Source organism: Chiloscyllium plagiosum, chromosome 25, assembly GCF_004010195.1.
Source record: "Chiloscyllium plagiosum isolate BGI_BamShark_2017 chromosome 25, ASM401019v2, whole genome shotgun sequence".
Lineage (NCBI taxonomy): Eukaryota > Metazoa > Chordata > Chondrichthyes > Orectolobiformes > Hemiscylliidae > Chiloscyllium > Chiloscyllium plagiosum.
In genome coordinates, this window is record NC_057734.1 from 2409812 (window position 1) to 2432936 (window position 23125).

The following is a 23125-nucleotide window of genomic DNA, read 5'->3' on the forward strand; positions in this document are numbered from 1 at the left end:
TATCACCCCCACCTGAACCTCCTTCCACCTATCGTATTCCCAACGCCCCTCCCCCAAGTCCCTCCTCCCTACCTTTTATCTTAGCCGCTTGGCACACCCTCCTCATTCCTGAGGAAGGACTTATGCCCGAAACATCGATTCTCCTGCTCCTTGGATGCTGCCTCACCTGCTGCGCTTTTTCAGCAACACATTTTTAACCTCTGGAATAAAAGTCCAGTGACAGTTCCACTCAATCAGAACTCCTCTCAGCCATCTTCTCTCTCCAAGGAGAACAGTCCCAATGTCTTCAAACTCTCCTCATCACTGATGGTTCTCATCCCTGGAACCATTCATGGGGACCACCTTCTGCACTCTCTCCTGTGTGCTCACATCCTTCCTACCCGAGCTATACCCAATACTCCAGCCGAGGTCAAACACAGATTTTAGATTGTTTAAATATGTTAACTCTGAGTAGGAATGTTTCCTTCCTGCTCCTTGATTCATATAAAGCAGCGACATTGCTCTTCCATGACCAGAGCAGCATTGGTTACCCATCCTTGGTTGTCCCTTGAACTGAACAGTTTGCTCAGGTGTTCACCCACATTGCTGTGGGTCTGGAGTCACGTGTAGGCCAGCTCAGGTAAGGAGGGCAGATTTCTCTCCTGAGGACATTAGTGAACCAGTTGGTTTTCATGACTTGCAGATCAATGTCACAGTTACCACCACCGGTCTCAATGACAGCTTTATGAACTGAATGTTTGTTGCAACGCAATGTTTGTTGATGGTTCCTTGTTGCTCACAACACCCGAGAGAGCTCACTTGCTCTGCTTGGGACATCCCTATTCCCCCTGAAAGGGCAGATGAGGTTTCAGTTTAACGTCTCATTGAGAGCTGGCTCCCGTGCCAGTGCAGCAGCCCTTCAGTATGGAACCTGTGAGGCTGTGGGGAAGAAGTCTAATGCAGACACAGTTGGGCTAAATCTGACAGAAAGTGCAGCTACTGAGTATTCCTACAAGATTTTAACCAAACTCTCATCTCTCTAATGTGTTTCTCGTGCAAGAGCATGAGGCAGTCCCCATTGCTGTCTCTCTTCCTGTGGGCTGTGACCTCATTACCTGATGCAATTGCGGAGTTACTCGAGTTAAGAGCTACAAGGAATCAATTGAAGGTCACTAGAGGTCAGACAAAATGGGAAATGTCAGTTATCAGACGCTTGACTGGCCTCAATAAAACTGAGTGCCAGCTGAACAGCTCCCAGTGTTAGCAACAACAAACAGCAGAGGATGCTGGGGGTTTGAGGGACCCTGATCAGCATGGGGTCAGTGACTACACAGAAACTTCCATCTTCCACATATCGCAAACAGTCGACCCCTCATTCACTCAGTCAACAAAACCACACACGCACACACAGAGTCTCTCTCTCTCTCTCACACACACACGCACAGGCACGCACACACACAGAGTCTCTCTCTCACACACACACGCACACGCACACACACACAGAGTCTCTCTCTCTCTCTCACACACAGGTACCAGCTTCTATTTCCATATATGTCAGCAATTACTAAGACATAGTGAAGTTCTTGGGAAGGAATACATATTCAGAATCAGAACTGCATATGCTGTTAAACTATAAATTGCTTCATTCCCTTTCTGGACTCTCTCTGCTGGTATGTGTGTTTCGTAGCCTTAAGTGGACAAATGTAATATTCAGTATGTTATACAATGTTAGCCAAGATAATAAAACACTGATAGATTATACAAACATGTGCTATTTTCTACCTTTACTGCATTCCAAATGCAAAGAACAAAGAAAGCAAAGAACAAGACAGCACAAGAACAGGCCCTTCAGCCCTCCAAGCCAGTGCTGACGCATTTTGCCCTTGCGTACTAAAACAGTCTTCACTTACAGGATCCATAAACCTCTATTCCCTTCCTATTTGTCCAGATGTTCCTTGAAAGCTGCTATGTGTCTGCTTCCACCACCTCCTCTGATAACACATTCCAGCCACTCTCCATCCTTTGTGTGAAAAACGTACCTCGCACATCTCTTTTAAACTTGCCCCCTCACACCTTGAACTTGTGTCATCTAGTAATTGAACCCTCCACGCTGGTAGGAGGCCTCATATTTTCCACTCTATCCATGCCATTCACAATCTTATAAATGTCTAACATGTCACCCCCAAACCTCCTGCATTTCAGTGAAAATAAACCAACTCTATCCAATGTTTCTTCATGACTAAAATCCCCATACCAGGCAACATCCTGGCAATCCTTTTCTGTACCCTCTCCAAAACACCCACATCCTTCAGCCTCCAAAGTAGCCGACATCACACTGTAAACTTTTGCTATAAATTCTGTGTCTTACGATCTTATACTCCACAACCACCTGATGAAGGAGCAGCGCTCTGAAAGCTAGTGCTTCCAAGTAAACCTGCTGGACTATAATCTGATGTTGTGTGATTTTTAACTTTGTACATCCTTCTGGTAGTGTGGTGACCAGAACTGTATGCAATATTCCAAGTGTATGCAATACTGAGGGAATGCTGCACAGTCACATCAAGTATTATAAATTAGATGTTAAACTGAGATCCCATCTTGCTTCATAAAAGATTGAAAAAGAGCCTGTTTTGAAGGAGAGCAAGGGCAGTTTGCCCTGTTATCCTTCGAAAAAATATATATTCATCAGCCAACTTCACAAAACATATTAAACAAAAAGCATAGAACTACACATGCTGCAAATCTGAAGCATAAAACAGAAACTACTGGAGAAACTCAGCAAGTCTGGCAGCATCTATGGAGAGAAAGCACGAACTGAAGAAGGGTCACAGGACCTGAAACACTGACTCTGCTTTCTCTCAATGTGAGGTTCCCCAGGAAACCTGCATATGGCCCTCCTCCTGCTCAGTTTTTTCACACACGTGTACAGACTCTCTCTCTCTCACACACGCACACGCATGCGCATGCACACACACACACAGACTCTCTCTCTCTCACACACACACACACGCATGCGCATGCACACACACACACGCACACACACAGACTCTCTCTCTCTCACACACACACATGCATGCGCATGCACACACACACAGTCTCTCACACACGCACGCACACACACATATATACACACACAGAGTCTCTCTCTCTCACACATGTGCGCACGCACACAGACAGAGTCTCTCTCTCTCTCACATACGCACGCACACACACAGAGTCTCTCTCTCTCACACACGTGCGCACACACACACATACATGCATACACACAAACACAGTCTCTCTCTCTCACACATGCGCACACACACACAGAGTCTCTCTCTCTCACACACACACATGCGCACACACACACATACATGCACACACACACAGTCTCTCTCTCTCTCACACATGCACGCGCACACACACATACTCACACACAGAGTCTCTCTCTCTCTCACACGCGTGCATACACACACATACATGCACACACACACAGTCTCTCTCTCTCTCACACATGCACGCGCACACACACATACTCACACACAGAGTCTCTCTCTCTCTCACACGCGTGCATACACACACATACATGCACACACACACAGTCTCTCTCTCTCTCACACATGCACGCGCACACACACATACTCACACACAGAGTCTCTCTCTCTCTCACACGCGTGCATACACACACATACATGCACACACACACAGTCTCTCCCTCTCTCACACACGTACGCACACACACACACATACATACACACACAGTCTCTCTCTCACACACGCGCGTGCATACACACACATACATGCACACACATAAACACAGTCTCTCTCTCTCACATACGCGCGCACACACACACTGAGTCTCTCTCTCTCTCACACACGCGCGCACACACAGTCATACACACATAGAGTCAGACGCACATGGACTCTCTCTCTCACACACACACACAGTCACACCCACCCACACACACGTAGCGAGTCACAAACCCACACACAGGCACACACCCACACACAGTCAGACACACGCACAGTCTCTCTCTCTCTCACACACACACACATGCACAGTGTCACCTGTGCAGTTATCCACCTACATGTAGTGTCTCCTGTGCGTACAGTCACCCACTCACTCAGTCCCGCTCCCTCTCACTGTCCCACTGATATAACTGGGACAGTTGTGTGCTCCTTAAAGACATGCCTGAGCCTGGCAGCTGCTATTGTAGGAAGGGTGTGACACTGTGTTGCTCCTGTCTGCCACAGGACAGGAGCAACACTGCGCTCTGAAAGCTAGTGATTCCAAATAAACCTGTTGGTCTATAACCTGGAGTTGTGTGACTTCAAACATTGTCCACCCCAGTCCAACACCAGCACCTTCCATCTAGAAGGACAAGGACAGCAGATACATGGGAACACCACCTCCTGCAAGTTCCCCTCCAAGCCACTCACCATCCTGACTTGGAAATATATCGCCGTTTCTTCAGTGTCACTGGGACAAAATCCTGGAATTCCCTCCCTCAGGGCATGGTGGGTCTACCCACAGCACATGGACTGCAGCGGTTCAAGAAGGCAGCTCACCCCCACCTTTTGAAGGGGTAATAAATGCAGGACCAGTTTGCAATGCCTACATCCAGGGATGTTTGAAACAATGCGTGAAAGAAACAGAATGACAATCGCTGTTAGGTTCCATTAAATTTGAACTGACATGTTTTACATGTTTAATGAATACAACAGAGGTTTTAATAAAACTTCTTTACAGATATCGTAATGCCTGTGTGACATTAGGGTTCTGGAGGAATAATGAGGAGAATTTTCCTCTCATTATCCTGTTTTTTTCTATCTATTATTGCAACTCACTGAAAATTACTTGGTGGGGAGAGTGGAAGGAGGAGGGGAAGAGAAGGTGTGGAAGATGAAGGGAAGGGGAAAAGAAACAAAAGTTCAAAAAAATTTCACAGAATGGCTACAGTGTGGAGGTGTCTACAACCATCTTCCTGTCTACCATTCGGCCCATTGAGTCCATATCAATCCTCTGAAGAGTATTGAACCTAGACCAAACCCCCCTTACCCTATCCTTGCATTTCCCATGGCTAACCCACACATCCCTGAACATTATGGGTAATTTAGCATGGCCAATTCACCTAACCTGCACATCTTTTGGACTGTAGGAGGAAACTGGAGCATCCAGAGGAAACCCATGCAGACACACGGGGAGAATGTGCCAACAGACAGACAGTCGCCTGAGGCTGGAATCGAACCCAGGACCCTGGCTCTGTGAGGCAGCAGTGCTAACCACCGAGCCACTGGGCTGCCCCCTATGTGTACCCTTGTCACCAAAATCTACTCATTAAAATATAAAGACGTTGACTATAGTCAGGAACAATGAGAATGTGGAATGTGTTAACACAGAGAATGTGATGGAGGTGAATAATATCGAGACATATCTGTGCAGAGAAAGCAGAGTGCGCATTTTGAGTCCGTTGTGAGAACAAAGTAATTGTGTGATATGCTGATGGGTTACGAGCGTGGGTCAGGGGAGGTTTGTAAAGAGAATAACAAGCCAGTATGGAGCTGTTGGGACAAATGGCCTGTTCCTGGGCTGTACATTCTATCTGATCACCAGATCACCTTTCATAAACATGTTTCATAATGAGAGCAGGAAGTAGAGGGCCTTGTTTGCAGTCAATACCTTAGCCTCTATGTAACCCTGTCACATTTGTAATAGCCATTGATGTAAGCAGCATCCCCCAGTCATGAAATACAGAACTAATCTCCCAGGAAGCTGTTTTAGAGTCTTATATATAAATATTGATCAGGATTCCATGGAGAAAACACCTTTATCAGTAATATAATGGATTGTATTTAATGAGAATTCAATTGTTCCATTTCAAAGCAGATTACGTGGTCACTCAGTAGTCTGTGTTCATCATAGAGTCATAGAATCATAGAGATGTACAGCATGGAAACAGACCCTTCGGTCCAACCCGTCCATGCCGACCAGATATCCCAACCCAATCTAGTCCCACCTGCCAGCACCCGGTCCATATCCCTCCAAACCCTTCCTATTCATATACCCATCCAAATGCCTCTCAGATATCACTGTTATGGGAAAGCTGTTATAATCCTTAAAGAATTTACATTCTCCTAAATAATATATTGTCCCCATTCCATCTCACAGATGTGATGTTCACTGAGGGCCCTTCATTGCTTCCCTACTCTCCAAATCGACAAGGCCCAAGTCAGGAGGGTGATGGAGTACTCCCCACTTGCCCTGGATGGGGGCAGCTTCAACAACACTCAAGAAGCTCGACACCATCCAGGACAAAGCAGCGATGGGGAGAGGTATAGGAGGAGGAGAGGGGAGACAGAGGGGAAAGAGAGAGGGGAAAGTGAGGAAGAGAGGGGAGAGAGGGGAGGGAGAGGGAGTGGGGTTCAAGTGTATAAACTGTAGGCATACATTCAATCGCCAATAGCTGAAACTGAGAGTGTTGCTGCGTTGATAATCAAGAAAACTGCTGATCCTCATAAAGGAGATTGCCTTCAATATTTCACACAGGTTAAGTTATTACACAATCAGGTAAATCAAAGAACTTTGCATGCTGGAAATCTGAAACAAGAAAACAGAAATTGCTGGAGAGACTCAGCGGGTCTGGCAGCATCTGTGAAGGAGAGAAACAGACAAGTTATTATCAGGTTATTCCATGATTGAAATGTAACTCCACTGAGCCCAATACGTATTTGACTCACTTGATAATCTGGTCACTTTCACAGTGATAACTCTTTCCCCAACAACTTACTTCCTCATAGTGCAGGAGGAGACTCGGCACTAAAGGAGTGACACAGGTCAGGGAGTATCCACCAGGAAACTTAATGACAATTCAAAGACTCTGGAATTTGCAGAAGGGTGTGATTGCTCTGTATTCTGTACTTGCCAACCACAAGAGCCAGAACATGGGGCAGACATTGTAAAGCATTGTGAATAAAACCTGCAACTGACAGTGTTGTAAATCCTGTGGCTCCCTGCATAAACCTGAGACTGAAAATATACAACAAACAGAGGGTAAAAGTGAGAGCTGCAGATGCTGGAAACCAGAGTCTACATTAGAGTGGTGCTGGAAAAACACAGCAGGTCAGGCAGAATCCGAGGAGCAGGAAAATCGACATTTCGGGCAAAAGCCCTTCATCAGGAATGGATGATGAAGGGCTTTTGCCTGAAACGTCGATTCTCCTGCTCCTCGGATGCTGCCTGACCTGCTGTGCTTTTCCAGCACCGCTCTGATCTACAACAAACTGAAGCAAGGGTTCTGGGCGAACAAAGGCTTGGAGTTTATTGATGGCAGAGTGTGTTTAAGGACTGATTCACCAACTCCTACTCCTGTTGCAATGATGTTAATTTACACATGGAGACTTATGCAGCTCCTTTCTAATGCTCACAATCAGTCCACGCTCATCAACTTTCCTACAATGACTGGTCATTCCCAGAAAGGAAACATTCCCTAATACCCGAGCTCAGCCAATTTCAGAGAATAACACCACAGAAGGAGGCCATTCAGTCCATTCCTTGAGTCTACCACATAACTCCCGGCCCACAGTAATGTGCTTGACTCTTAGCTGCCCTCTGAAATTGCTCAGCGAATTATTTAGTTGCAGGGCAATTAATGGTGGGCAATAAATTCTAACTGAGCTAGTGTGCTGACATCCAATGGCCAAGATAAAACATTCTCTCACAAGCGTTCACTGACTCCTTCTCTCTCACACATCCTTAACATCTCCCACAGCCACTCTCTCCTACACTCACCTATTCCCTCTCTCACACACACAGTCTCTCTCACGCACAAAGAGCCTCTGTCTCTCATCTGCACACACACACACAAATACCTTCTTTCACACACAGTCACACATGCCATCTCTCAGGCACATACAGACTGAGTCTGTCTCGCACAAATCCTATCACACACACAGTCCCATGCTCACACACATATACACTCTCCCTCACAGATGCAAACACTCACCTTTACACACACAAACACACACACATATGTAAACACAGACACACATGACCATGCCACATTAAAACATGAATGCACCAGGATAGCAAAGTGCACACTCATAAATAGGGTGCAAACACGCATACTGAAAAGCAGACCACGTGCACACTTGCAAAAAGCACACACTCACTCTCTCACTCAGTCACAGGGGAGGTGACTGAGGGGAGGTGATAACCCAGTGGTATTTTTGCTATTAATCCAGACAGAGCCCAGGGACCTGGGTTTAAAACCTTCTGTGGAAGACAGTGGAATTTGAATTCAATAAAAATCTGGAAGCAAATGTCTAATGATGACCATGAAATAATTGTTGTACATACCCATCGGGTTCACTCATGGAAGGAAATCTGCCACCCTTACCTGGTCTGGCCCACATAGGACTCCAGGCCCACTGCAATGTGTGTGGTTGACTCTTAATTGCCCTCTGGGCAATAAATGCTGGCCCAGCCAGTGATGCCCTCATCCTGTGAATGAATTCAAAAAGAGCTCAGGCATTCAGACTCATAGCTAAATGTACACTCTCTCAATCCCTGCATCCCTTCACCCACGATCAGAAGCACAAAGTCCAAACCGATTGAAATCAGGTAAATCACAATAAATAGAAACGAGAATAGAAACAAGAAATACAGGGACTAGTGTGTGTGAAACATTCTGACAGTTTTGTGTTGTAACCCTTTATCAGTGAAATGACAACCTCCGAATCATTTTACTGAAATCCATTAAAGCGTACAGAGCTAATTATGAATTGCATAATTACATAAATTACCAATTCCACACAATGTAGTGTAAATTTGAAAGATTCCTTAATTAAACCTTTGGGAATCATAGTTCTTATTAACAGTGCACAAAAATTAATTTTATAATTTTATATTAGCCAGGACTGAAACTCTAAAATAACGAAATGCTAGGAATGAGGGCTTGGAACAGCAAACAATGAGAGAAAACCACACACAGGTTGAATTATTTTGTGAAACCTTTTCAGACAGAGACTCCCAGTGCTACGTTACAGGAACAGCTATTTCAGTGAAAGGCTGGGGATTAATTCCCAGTGCCCTGTCCAATATCAATCCTTCAAACAACTTCCCAAAAATGCCGAATATCCAGTCACGATCACATTGCTCTAACTTATGGTTATCCAGCAATGAGCTGATTATCTGGTTCTTATCAAATTGATTGATGATCAATCAACTGGGAGGTTGGTGGCTCAGTGGTTAGCACTGCTGCCTCACAGTGTCAGGGACCTGGGTTTGAATCCAGCCTCAGGCAACTGTCTGTGTGGAGTTTGCACATTCTCCCTGTGTCTGTGTGGATTTTCTCCCACATTCCAAAGATGTGCAGGTTAGGGTGGATTGGTCATGGTACAGACTCAATATTGAAGTCACCCAGCAGATGTAAGGAGCTTGGAGTGGTTTCTATATGTGAGGGTCTGCCTGGGGTCAAGAGAGTTAAACAGGTCTGAGAGGGCAATGAGAGCTTTGAATGTGTGGCACTCCCTCAGTACTGACCCTCCTACAGTGTGGCACTGCCTCAGTACTGACCCTCTGATGGTGCGGCACTCCCTCAGTACTGACCGTCCGACAGTGCGGCCCTCCCTCAGCACTGACCCTCCGACAGTGCAGCCCTCCCTCAGCACTTACCGTCCGACAGTGCAGCACTCCCTCAGCACTGATCCTCCGACAGTGCGGCACTCCCTCAGCACGGACCCTCCGACAGTGCGGCTCTCCCTCAGCACTGACCCTCCGACAGTGCGGCCCTCCCTCAGTGCTGACCTTCCGACAGTGCCGCACTCGCTCAGCACGGACCCTCTGACAGTGCGGCACTCCCTCAGCACTGACCCTTCGACAGTGCGGCACTCCCTCAGCGCTGCAGTGGATCTAAATATCACTTTCTTGTCATAATCCAATACCTGATTGTCTCCACAATGTCGAAGTTCCTCATCCCTTTCAAAACGAAAACGCTCCTGTTGTAAGTTTCATTGCAGCATTTGTTAAACAGATCTGAAATGGAAACTCATCCAGCATCCGAATCATTTTGGAACAAATCGCAGGTCACAGATTACTATGAAAAGTAATTGTTTGAGTGACAGTTTTGCAATTCATGAGGTCAATGGCAAATAAAGCACAGCACCATATTATTGCATATTGAAATCAATCACCCAATTTTAATTTCCCTCAGGGAACAGCATCAAAGATTTCAGAAGACTGATAGGTTTGCTGCCTCATTAACTTTCTGTCTGGATTATCTTTCAATGTAATACCATCTCCCACATTCTGAGCATCAGGGGACAGGACGTGTGGCCCTGCATTACACATCACGTTAGTGGGTGGCACGGTGGCACAGTGGTTAGCACTGCTGCCTCACAGCGCCAGAGACCTGGGTTCAATTCCCACCTCAGGCGACTGACTGTGTGGAGTTTGCACATTCTCCCAGTGTCTGCGTGGGTTTCCTCCGGGTGTCCGGTTTCCTCCCACAGTCCAAAGATGTGCAGGTTAAGTGAATTGGCCATGCTAAATTGCCCGTAGTGTTAGGTAAGGAGTAAATGTAGGGGTTGGTTGCGCTTCGGCGGGTCGGTGTGGACTTGTTGGGTCGAAGGGCCTGTTTCCACACTGTAATGTAATCTAATCACATATCGAAGTGACTGTGACACTCTCACTCTCCCTGCCTCATACCTACTTCACACTGATGGCTCAGGTTTGATTTTTTAAAGTACGTTCACAGTTACTCTGGCCACAGGATGTAGAATCACAGCCTGCACATACCCCTGGGATCTGTGAGAGTCAATGTTAGTCTTTAAAAGTGGGAAGACAGTGTGCTTTCTGTTAAGCTGAGTCTGTGGATGGTCTTTGAGCTGCTGGGGAGCCGAATGGCTGCACTGTCACACTGGCAATCCTGGTCACGACAGAGATGATGGGTTTGTGTGACCCTCTCAACCCTGGGGTAGAATTGCTGCTCACAAGCTCAGGATTTGTTGCCTATCCCTAAGTACTCTTGGGAATTCTGTCCACACACACCCCAGTTCCCATTCCCCACACCTAGTGCCACACTGCCTGAATTGACACAATATTTGTCCTGTAATAACTATCCTCCTCTTACTGCACTGTGCTGGGGAAAGTTCCTGAAAGACATGCTTTCCATTGAGCCCCAGGACATTCAGGCTGGAAGAAATGTAACCTGGAAGGCTTCTCGGGAAACAAACTGCAACATTTCCACCAACACATGGGGATGACTTGCCCTGAAGTGCACAAACTGGACAAAGAGCATCTGTGCTAACCACTTCAGGCATCACCAAGCGCAGCACATGGAGGCCACTGCAAGCAGTGGACAGATTGTACAAAATGGAGGAAGTGGGGACTGCAGATGTTGGAGATCAGAGTCGAGAGTGTGGTGCTGGAAAAGCACAGCAGGTCAGAGCAGCATCCGAGGGGCAGGAATTCCTGATGAAATTCCTGTCATGCCCGAAATGTCAATTCTCCTGCTCCTCGGATGTTGCCTGACCTGCTGAGCTTTTCCAGCACCGCACTCTCAAGATTGTGCAAAGTCCAGAGTGTTCCACCTACCGACTTACTCAACACCAACTGCCCCAACACCCAATAAGGCAGGGAATGGCCCTGTGGTATTATCATTGTGCTACTGATCTGGGCACCCAAGTTCAAATCCCATCATGGCAGATGGTGGAATCCAACACAAATCAGGAGTTAAGAGTCTAATGATGACTATGAAGTTATTGTCAGTGGTAAAACCTGTCCAGTTCACTAAACCCTTTAGGGAAGGAAATTGCTGTCCTTCCCTGGTCTGGCCTACATGTGACTCCAGACCCACAGTAATGTGGTTGACTCTTAACTACCCTCTTGTCAAAAGATGCTTTTCTATCCATTGATGCCCTGAGCCTGTGAATGGGTGTTTTTCTTTTCCCCCTGGAGGCTGAGGGGTGACTTTTTAGAGGTTTATAAAATCATGTAGATGATAGATAAGGTGAACAGCCAAGGTCGTTTTCCTAGGGTTAGGGAGTTCAAAACTTAAGGTGAGAGAGGACAGAGTGAAAGGGACCTGAGGGAGTGATTTTTAGTTCATATTTGGAATGAACTACCAAAGGGAGTGGTGGACGCAGGTACGGTTACAACATTTAAACTGCATTTGGACAGGAACATGAATAGGAAAAGTTTAGAGGAATACAGGACAAACACAGGCAAATGGGATGAGTTTAGTTTGGGAAACCATGGACAAGTTGGGCTGAAGGGCTTGTGTCCATGGCTATATGACTCTATTACTCACTAACTGAACGTGTCAGCCCCTATAGAACTCAAGCATTCCACTCCAAGCACACCACCACTTGGAGTGCAGGTACATAGCTCCTTGAAAGTGGAGTCGCAGGTAGATAGGATAGTGAAGAAGGTGTTTGGTATGCTTTCCTTTATTGGTCAGAGGACTGAGTACAGGAGTTGGGAGGTCATGTTGTGGCTGTACAGGACATTGGTTAGGCCACTGTTGGAATATTGCGTGCAATTCTGGTCTCCTTCCTATCGGAAAGATGTTGTGAACCTTGAAAGGGTTCAGAAAAGATTTACAAGGATGTTGTCAGGGTTGGAGAATCTGAGCTACAGGGAGAGGCTGAACAGGCTGGGGCTGGTTTCCCTGGAAACTCGGAGGCTGAAGGGTGACCTTATAGAGGTTTACAAAATTATGAGGGGCATGGATAGGATAAATAGACAAAGTCTTTTCCCCAGAGTGGGAGAGTCCAAAACTAGAGGGCATAGGTTTAGGGTGAGAGGGGAAAGTATAAAAGGGACCTAAGGGGCAACTTTTTCACACAGAGGGTGGTACATGTATGGAATGAGCTGCCAGAGGCTGGTAAAATTGCAACATTTAAGAGGCATTTGGATGGGTATATGAGTAGGAAGGTTTTGGAGGGATATGGGCCAAGTACTGGCAGGTGGGACTAGATTGGGTTGGGATATCTGGTCAGCATGGACGGGTTGGATCGAAGGGTCTGTTTCCATGCTGTACATCTCTATGGCTCTGTTACTGCATGATGTGGAGATGCCGGTGTTGGACTGGAGTGGACAAAGTTAAAAATCACACAACATCTGGTTATAGTCCAACAGGTTTAATTGGAAGCACTAGCTTTCGGAGCGCTGCTCCTTTATCTGGTAGCTAGTGGGGCAGGATCATAGGACACTGAATTTATAGCAAAAGATTACAGTGTCATGCAATTAAAATGATGTACTGACCAAACCTAGATTGCTGTTAAGTCTTCCATCTTTTAGAATGGGTTGCAGGTTTCAGTTCATCAATATGTAAATCCCAGAACTTCTTTCAAGTTACATTCTCGAGATAACTTAAGGCTTTATAAAAGAAGGTGACATTTCAGTTCAGACAATGCATTAAAGGTGTGGGGTTAGAGTATGTCTGTATCCTAATCTTGAGTCAGACTGGTTCTGTTTCCAAAGCGGAATGTATAAAATGTTACATGGATTGACTGCCTGTATTCACTGCCTGCAGGTTGTGTGCTTATTGGGCAAAAATAGAACGCATCTGCAATTACAAATTTACCCCATAGACTCATATGTGTGTGTGTATGTGTGTGTACGTGGGGGAGAGAGAGAGTGTGAAAGAGAGAGACAGAGAGAGAGAGAATGTCAGTGTGTGTGTGCATGTGAGGGAGAGAGAGAGTGAGATAAAGAGAGAGAGGGAGAGTGTGTGTGTGTGCATGTGAGGGAGAGAGAGAGTGAGTTAGAGAGAGAGTGAGATAGAGAGAGAATGTGTGTGTGTGTGTGTAGTGCAGTGGGTCACCTGTAGTGTGTCATGAACCCAAGGTCCCGGTTGAGGCCATCCCCATGGGGACCGAACCTGGCTCTCAGCCTCTGCTCGGCCATTCTGCGTGTTGCCTGTCCCGAAGTCCGCATTGGAGGACGGTCACCTGAAGATCCGAGGCCGAATGTCCCGGACCAACTGGGAGGGTACACCCTGCCTGGTGATTGCTGCGCAGTGTCCATTCATCTGTTATCGTAGCGTCTGCTCGGTCCCCCCAATGTATGATGCCTTGGGGCATCCTTGCTGCAGCATGAGACAGGCAACGTTGGCCAAGTCACATGATTACCTGCCACATACATGGAGGGTGGTGTCCCCATGTGTAATGGCAGTGTTCGTGTTGACACTCTGACATGTTTTACAGTGGCTGCCATGACAGGGTTGTATGGTGCTGTGGTCGATGCTGTCCTGAAGGCTGGTCAGTTCACTGTGAACAATGGTCTGTTTAAGGTTTGGTGGTTGTTTAAAGGCGAGAGGTGGAGGTGTAGGGAAGGTCTTGGCGAGGTGCTCATCCTCATCGATAATGTGCTGCAGGTTGCGAAGAACATGGCGTAGTTTCTCCCCTCCCGGGAAGTATGAGACAGTGGAGGGTACCCTATCCATCGCATTACCATGTCTGTCACCTGAGGAGATCTTTATGGTTTCTCACTGTGGCGTGTTGGAACTGACGGTCGATGAGTTGAGCATTGTACCCTTTTCTTATGAAGGTGTCCTTCAGCACCTTCAGGTGTTCATCACCTTCCTCCTCATCTGAACAGATCCTGTGTATGGGTCGGGCTTGTCCGTAGGGGGATGGCTGTTTTAATATATTGTGGTGGAAGTTGGAGAAGTGTAGCACCGTGAGGTTATCCGTGGGTTTGCGGTAGAGTGAGGTACTGTGGTGCCCATCCTTGATGGAGATGCGTGTTTCCGAGAAATTAGACAGATACTAAAGAGTAGTCCATGGTAAGTCTGATGGTGGGATAAAACTTAATGATATCAGTGACTCCTCACTGTGGGTCCAGTGGAATAAAATGTTATCAATATATCTGGTTTATAGTGCCGGTTGGAGGTCCTGTGCTGCCAAGAGGTCTTGTTCAAACTTATGTATGAAAACTCCAACAAACTCCTCACAGGCAGTTACCTGAGGGTGGAATCGAACGCAGGTCCCTGGCTCTGTGAGGCAGCAGCGCTAACCACTGAGTATTCTTAACCTGGAGAGAGAGTATTCTGGCATGTTGTGGTCTTTCTCCCCATCGGAGAGCTGTTCAGCTGATCCGGCTGAAGAGGGAGCTGCGAAATGACCGGCACAACATTGAGGGCTGAAGGGCCTGTACGATCCTGTTCTATGTTCTAAGTGTTGGTCACAGTCTGTCGCACAATACTTCCCTTTCCCTGTTTTGTAGAGATGGCAGGTAGGGTCACTGTGTTCTCAGCTGTTTGAGTTATTCAGTTCGATACTGAGGCGGGGCGGGACTGCGGATAACATCTGGCATCAGGAGTGAGACATGAGGTGGATCTGTAATTCACACACGAGCTGACACTGCCATCATTGGACAGATTACTGTAACAAACTGCACACTTTTCAGTTCTGGAGAATGGATAATTTCCCCGGGGAGGGGTGGCAGCTTGGAGGAGTTCATGAATGGGAAAGGGATGTGGGCAGTGAGGGCCCAGTGAAGAAAACAGAGGGACAAAGAGCTAAATTCCAAATTACTTTTATTACATCTCATACGTCTATCAACCCAATTAAATAAAGAAATATTTGCATTTATTTAGTGCCTTGTACAACTGAGCCAAAATGCTACGACACGTTTTGGAAATGTACTTCAAAGGCTGTAAAAGGTCTTGGGTCTATTCAAGGCTGTGAATGGTGCTATATAAATGCAATAAATCTGTTTTTGTATTTTTCATTCACAGGGAATTGGGCACCACTGGTTCACCTGCCTCTGATATTTCACCACACGGTTTGGATATGTTCCAATGTCCATCAAATACAATTTATTAAAATATTATTTAAAACATCAATTACACTAACGAGAGATTTTCCCTGTTGGGTCATACTTGAGGACCAGGTCAGTGGGTGTATAGCATCTCGTGAGGGCATGGGTAATGTCAGGAAGTGGTGTGATGTTGAGAGTTCTTTAGTTAAAAAATAGTCCATCCCATTAAACTTCAACTCGGCACCCACTCTCATCACAGGTGGAGTCTCACCAGGAGCATCAACAATGTCTCACACATCCAAACAAAACACTTCAGTCTTGCTTTCACCCTCTTTATAGTCCACATTTCATTAATGTGTTCACAGAATGTGGTCATTGCTGATTAGGCCACCATTTGTTCTCCATCTCTACTTGCCTGAAGGACAGTTAAGAGTCAACCACATTGAAGTCACATGTAGGCCAGACCAGGTAAGGATGGCAGATTCCCTTCCCTAAAGTACACTCGTGAACAAGATGAGGGCTTAATGACAATCAGCAATGGCTGCATAGTTATTCTGGACTCAAAACAATAATTCTATATTTCTCTCCACAGATGCCAGGAGACAGTGACGTCTGCAGATGCTGGAGATTAGAGTCGAGAATGTGTTGCTGGAAAAGCACAGCAGGTCAGGCAGCATCCGAGGAGCAGGAGAGTCAACAATTCAGGCATAAGCCCTTCATCAGGAATCTCCACAGACCTGCTGAGTTTCTCCAGCAATTCCTGATTTTGTCTCAGATTTCCAGCATCTGCAGCTCTTTGCTTTATTCTAGTTACATGGTTATTGTTAATCTCACCTTTTGAAAATTATTATTGAATTCAAATCCCATCACCTGCCCTAGTGAGCTCTGAACCCACATTCCCAGAAAGAATGAAGGGGTGCTTGACATTGCTAGGACGGGGTCTTACAGTGAGGATTGTACAAGGCAGGTGGTGATGGAGAGCATTGAAGGTTTCCTGCCTGGAGAAGGCTACACCTCCAAAAAGAGACTGAATCTATGGAATTGTGGACAGGGGGCTTTTGGAGGTTGGGTCATTGAGTATATTCAAGGCTGACCTTTAATCAGGAAGGGAATCAAGGGTTATGTGGAAAAGGAAGGAAAGTGGAGCTGAAGATTATCAGATCAGCCAATGATCTCATTGAATGGAGGAGCAGATTCAATGGGCTGAATGGCCTGGAGCAGAGGTGATGGCCAAGTGGTATTATCACTGGACTGGTAATCCAGAGATCCAGGTAATGCTTCACTGGAGGCTCACTGATGATGTTACTTAGTATGGGCTGACGAAATGTCTGAAAACGAACCTTCCAGCTCAGTGAGCAAACCTACATCCAGACCCAGGTAATGTTCTGGGGATCTGAGTTTGAATCTCACCATGGCAGATGGTGCAATTTGAATTCAATAAAAATCTGGAATTAAGAGTCTATAGATGACCATTATTCCATTGTTGGAAAAACCCATCTGGGTCATTAATATCCTTTAGGGAAGGAAGCTGCCATCCTTACCTGGTCTGGCCTACATGTGACTCCAGACCCACAGCAACGTGGTTGACTCTTAACTGCCCTTTGGGCAATTAGGGATGGGCAGTAGATGCTGGGCCTGGCTAGTGACACCCTTATCCTGTGAATGAATAAAAAATTCCTGCTCCTATGTCTGACAGCAGCAGCAGCATAAACATTCCCCTCATCGACACGCTTCCAGAAGGATTGGGTCACATGGTGCATCCTGTTAAAACCCGAGCTGCTGCCAATTCCTCTCCCATTCGCTGTTAAACAATATCAGCTTCAGACCAGTGTCTTCCAAGCAGTTTGCAAGGAGCTGGTTAATAGGATCCTCCCACATCTTTCAAAGATGAACAGAAACCAAATTGTCCAGGAATATCGATGATGTCAGTTAACCTGTGCAGAGAGGTTATGACACACCACCAGAGCAGCTTGGACTAGAACTTGGCTCTCCTGGCTCAGAGATAGGGACAATTTCACAACAGCCCTTTCAGGAATGTGGCATTATGCGCAATGTGAAACCAGCAAGAAACTTCCTCATATTTCCTGAGTGACGTTCTTTCAGGAAATCTATATCCATCACAAAAACCACACAACAGCTTCATCAGCTCAGTACAAGTCATTAAAACTCAAAAGAATTGCAGATGCTGTCAATCAGAGGGAAAAACAGGAATTGCGCGAAAAGCTCAACAGGTCTGGCAGATTCTGTGGAGAGAAAGCAGAGTGAACATTTTGGATCCGGTGACCCTTCCTCAGAACTGAAAGCTTGTGATTTCAAATAAACCTGTTCACATCATCCATCACCTCATTAGCAGGATCTGCAGGAAGGCCATGACAGAAAGTTGCTGGCTTTCCCTAAAGTTCCTGCATTCCTTTGGGGGCAGGGTTGGGGTCAATGATACTCAGTACCCACTTTAGCACAACTCGGTCAAAACGTCAGAACATCCCAATCCCTGTTAGAAACCAGAGAGCTGGGTGTCCGTTGCCAAGTTTTCCTGGTTTGGGAGAAACATCAGCCAAGCCCCCAGTGCAAGTGGTGACCCTTTGGCTGCTCCTGTAGATTTAATTGCAACAGCCCCTTTTGTGTATTTAGCATCAAATGTGATGGTAGGAGGAGGTGTCTTCGAGTTGGCGTCTGGTTTCAGCGGTGTAGAGGTCAGTGCGCCAAACTATCACAGCACCCCCTTTATCCGCTGGTGTTTAAATTGTGTTAAAATCAAGTGCATTTCTCAGGATTCTTGCCGAAACTTAAAAGTGTGTTTGCCTCGCAACACCACACCCCTGGGCCTCCTCCATCGCCACTCCCTCACCACCAGACGCCTGGAGGAAGAGCGCCTCATCTTCCACCTCGGAACACTTCAACCCCAGGGCATCAATGTGGACTTCACCAGTTTCCTCATTTCCCCTTCCCCCACCTTACCCCAGTTCCAACCTTTCAGCTTAGCACAGTCCTCATGACCTGTCCCACCTGTCCATCTTCCTTCCCACCTATATGTTCCACCCTCCCCTCCGACATATCACTTTTACCCCCCCCCATCCAACTATTGCACTCTCAGCTACCTTTCCCCAGCCCCACCCCGCTTTTCCCATTTATCTCTCCACCCATGAGGCTCCCAGCCTTATTCCTGATGAAGGGCTTTTGCCTGAAATGTCGATTTTCCTGCTCCTCGGATGCTGCCTGACCTGCTGTGCTTTTCCAGCACCACTCTAATCTAGACCCTTATCTCCAGCATCACTTTTACCTATCATTTAAACACCACTGAGTCTTAATTTGTGAAATTGCATCTTGTGGGATCATGCTGTGTAGACATTGGCTGCTCCATTTCCTATGTTCCAACCTGCACTCCAGGAAAGGATGGCTCAGTGGTTAGCACTGCTGCCTCACAGCACCAGGGACCCAGGTTTGATTCCAGCCTTGGGTGTGTGGAGTTTGCACATTCTCCCCGTGTCTGTGTGGGTTCCCTCCGGGTGCTCCGGTTTCCTCCCACAGTCCAAAGATGTGCAGGTTAGGTGAATTGGCCATGCTAAATTGGCCATAGTGTTCAGGGATGTGCATTAGTCAGGGGTAAATAGTGGGGAATAGGTCTGGGTGGTTACTCTTTGGAGGGTTGGTATGGACTTGTTGGGCTGAATGGCCTGTTTCCACACTGTAGGGATTCTGTGATTAATTCTATATTCAGAGGTCAAGACATAAATGTAAGATGTTCCATTTTTTTCTCCTATTTTTCTGGTTAATCATACTTTCATGGTTTGTTGGTTTAATGAGATCTGGGTGTGGAAATAAATTTAGTTTGTTTGCTGCAGTCACCACTCATTAAAATGAATTCTGATGTACTTATCCAAGTGTTTTTAAAAAATACAAATTGCACACTTAGTGATGGAATGAAATGTCCCCTTAAAAGAAGGAATGAACACAAACTAAAACAGAAAGATAGACCTGCACTTCTCCGGCACCTTACTCACATCATCATCTTGCGAGGTTTTTGATAGCAAATGAAATATTTTTGAAGTTTAGTGACCGTTGTAACGTGGGATTCACACGAGCTAGATTAACTGCAAACTCTGATAAAATACAATGGGATAAATGGCCAGTTTGTTTTTTTTAAACAAACACAGAAGTTACTGGAGAATCTCAGCATGTCTGACAGCGAAAGTTAACACTTCGAGTCCAGTGTGCCTCCTTTCCTGAAGTTAAAAATCACACAACACCAGGTTATAGTCCAACAGGTTTAATCCTTCATCCGAAAGCTAGTGTGCTTCCAATTAAACCTTTTGGACTATAACCTGGTGTTGTGTGATTTTTAACTTTGTACACCCCAGTCCAACACCGGCAAATCCAAATCATTTCCTGAACTTAGTTTTGTTCTGAAAAAGTCATACCGGACTCAAAAACATTATCTCTGTTCCCCTCCCACCCACATCATCTACTGCATCCGCTGCAGCCGGTGTGGCCTCCTCTATATTGGGGAGACAGGCCGCCTACTTGCGGAGCGATTCAGAGAGCACCTCTGGGCCACCCGGACGAACCAACCCAACCAACCTGTAGCACAGCATTTCAACTCCCCCTCCCACTCCACCGAGGATATGCAGGTCATTGGACTCATCCACCGCCAAACCACAACAACCCGACGGTCGGAGGAGGAGCGTCTTATCTTCCGACTGGGAACACTCCAACCACAGGGGATGAACTTGGACTTCACCAGTTATCTCTGTTTCCCTCACCATGGACATTGCCAGATTTGCTGAGTTTTTCAAACAATTTCTGTGTTTGTTTCAGATTCCCATCATCTGCAGTATTTTACCTTAAATGTTTAAAATGCATCAGATGAGCATTGAGTGCAGGCTAGGATACAGGGGACAAACTTTATCGACAGTTCTTCCAAAGGAACTGTGACATCTCTTGTATCCATTTGAGAGAAGAGATAGGGCCTTCGTTTAACATCTCAACTGAGCAGTGGCACATCTGAAAGTGCAGCACTCCCTCAGCACTGACTCTCTGACAGTGCGGCACTCCCTCAGCACTGACTCTCTGACAGTGTGGCACTCCCTCAGCACTGACCCTCTGACAGTGTGGCACTCCCTCAGCACTGATCCTCCGACAGTGCGGCACTCCCGCAGTGCTGACCCTCCGACAGTGCAGCCCTCCCTCAGTACTGACCCTCCGACAGTGCCGCAATCCCTCAGCACTGACCCTCCGACAGTGCGGCCTTCCCTCAGCACTGACCCTCCGACAGTGCGGCCTTCCCTCAGCACTGACCCTCCAACAGTGCGGCACTCCCGCAGTGCTGACCCTCCGACACTGCGGCCCACCATCAGTGCTGACCCTCCGACAGTGCAGCACTCCCTCAGCACTGACCCTCCGACAGTGCGGCCTTCCCTCAGCACTGACCCTCCAACAGTGCGGCCCACCCGCAGTGCTGACCCTCCAACAGTGCTGACCTCCCTCAGTGCTGACCCTCTGACAGTGTGGCAGTCCCTCCTCACTGACTCTCCGACAGTGCATCACTCCCTCAGCACTGACCCTCTGACAGTGCAGCACTCCCTCAGCACTGACCCTCCGTCAGTGCATCACTCCCACAGCACTGACCCTCTCACAGTGCGGCACTCCCTCAGCACTGACCCTCCGACATTGCGGCATTCCCTCAGCACTGACCCTCTGACAGTGCTGCCCTGCCTCAGTACTGACCCTTCGACAGTGCGGTGCTCCCTCACTACTGACCCTCCGACAGTGCGGCGCTCCCTCACTACTGACCCTCTGACAGTACGGCGCTCAATTAGTACTGACCCTCCAACGGTGTGGCCCTCCCTCAGTGCTGACCCTCCAACAGTGCTGCATTCCCTCAGCACTGACCCTCCGACAGTGCGGCACTCCCTCAGTACTGACCCTCCGACTGTGTGGCCCTCCCTCAGTACTGATCCTCTGACAGAGCTGCAGTCCCTCAGAACTGACCCTCTGACACTATGGCGCCCCCTCAGTATTCACTCTCTAACAGTGCGGTGCTCCCTCAGTACTGACTCTCCAACAGTGCAGCGCTCCATCATTACTGACCCTCTGAAAGTGCGGCACTCCCTCAGTACTGACCCTCTGACAGTGCGGCACTCCCTCAGCACTGACCCTCCGACGGTTCGGCACTCCCTCAGTACTGACCCTCCGACAGTGCGGCACTCCCTCAGCACTGACCCTCCGACAGTGGAGCACTCCCTCAGCACTGACCCTCCGACAGTGCGGCACTCCCTCAGCAGTGACCCTCCGACAGTGCGGCACTCCCTCAGTACTGATCCTCCGACAGTGTGGCCCTCCCTCAGTGCTGACCCTCCGACAGTGCCGCACTCCCTCAGCACTGACCCTCCGACAGTGCGGCATTCCCTCAGCATTGACCCTCCGACAGTACGGCACTCCCTCAGCACTGACCCTCCAACAGTGCGGCATTCCCTCAGCACTGACCCTCCGGCAGTGTGGCACTCCCTCAGCATTGACCCTATGACAGTGTGGCAGTCCTTCCTCACTGACCCTCCGACAGTGCATCACTCCCTCAGCACTGACCCTCCGACAGTGCATCACTCCCTCAGCACTGACCCTCTGACAGTGGATCACTCCCTCAGCACTGACCCTCTGACAGTGCGGCACTCCCTCAGTACTGACCCTCTGACAGTGCAGCACACCCTCAGCACTGACCCTCTGACAGTGCTGCCCTGCCTCAGTACTGACCCTCCGACAGAGCAGCGCTCCCTCACTACTGACCCACCGACAGTGCGGCGCGCCCTCACTACTGACCCTCTGACAGTGCGGCACTCCCTCAGTACTGACCCTTTGACAGTGCGGCAGTCCGTCAGTACTGACCCTCTGACAGTGTGGCAGTCCCTCAGTACTGACCCTCCTCCAGTGCAGCACACCCTCAGCACTGACCCTCTGACAGTGCGGCACTCTCTCAGTACTGACCCTCTGACAGTGTGGCAGTCCCTCAGTACTGACCCTCCAACAGTGCAGAACTCCCCCAGCACTGACCCTCTGACAGTGCAGCACGCCCTCAATGCTGACCCTCCGACAGTGCAGCACACCCTCAGTACTGACACTCTGACAGTGCGGCACTCCCTCTGTACTGACCCTCTGACAGTGTGGCAGTCGCTCAGTACTGACCCTCTGACACTGCGTCACTCCCTCAGTACTGACCCTCTGATAGTGCAGCATTCCCTCAGTATTGACCCTCTGATAGTGTGGCACTCCCTCAGTACTGATTCTCCGACAGTGCAGCACTCCCTCAGTACTGACCCTCTGATAGTGTGGCACTCCCTCAGTACTGACCCTCTGATAGTGGCACTCCCTCAGTACTGACCCTCTGATAGTGTGGCACTCCCTCAGCAC